Source organism: Eucalyptus grandis, chromosome 3 (genome assembly GCF_016545825.1).
Source record: "Eucalyptus grandis isolate ANBG69807.140 chromosome 3, ASM1654582v1, whole genome shotgun sequence".
Classification (NCBI taxonomy): Eukaryota; Viridiplantae; Streptophyta; class Magnoliopsida; order Myrtales; family Myrtaceae; genus Eucalyptus; species Eucalyptus grandis.
Window position 1 is genome coordinate 63,019,574 of NC_052614.1, and position 457 is coordinate 63,020,030.

The window sequence follows — 457 nt, forward strand, 5'->3', positions numbered from 1 at the left end:
GAATTTTATCACATTTGACCCATGGTTGACAATTTTGAATCCATGTTTGTGCATCTTCGACTCATTGGCGACTCTCGTTGTTGTAAAATCTCAAGGTTTCAATTACGGGCATAGGGCATGTAATTGACAGAAATATCGCTTAGTGCCGTTCGATGCGAATTTTACAATTAGGTGGAATCACCCACACTTTAATTGCTTCTCGTTGAATCAACCTATCTCTGGTTCTTGATTGATTTTAACGGTGCCGTATGGACCCTTGCAGATTAGCACGGTTGAGCAGTTGATTTTTGATCAAACTCTCAAGTTGGTTGCGTTTATATTCTACCAGCCTTCACTCGATAGATTAGTTATATCGTGAGTGATTAGCTCAGAGAAAAGACTATAGGGGTGTCGATGAAAAGCCCATTTCATTTAATGGAAACATGGTCGAAAATCATGATGTCACAATGCATGTCCG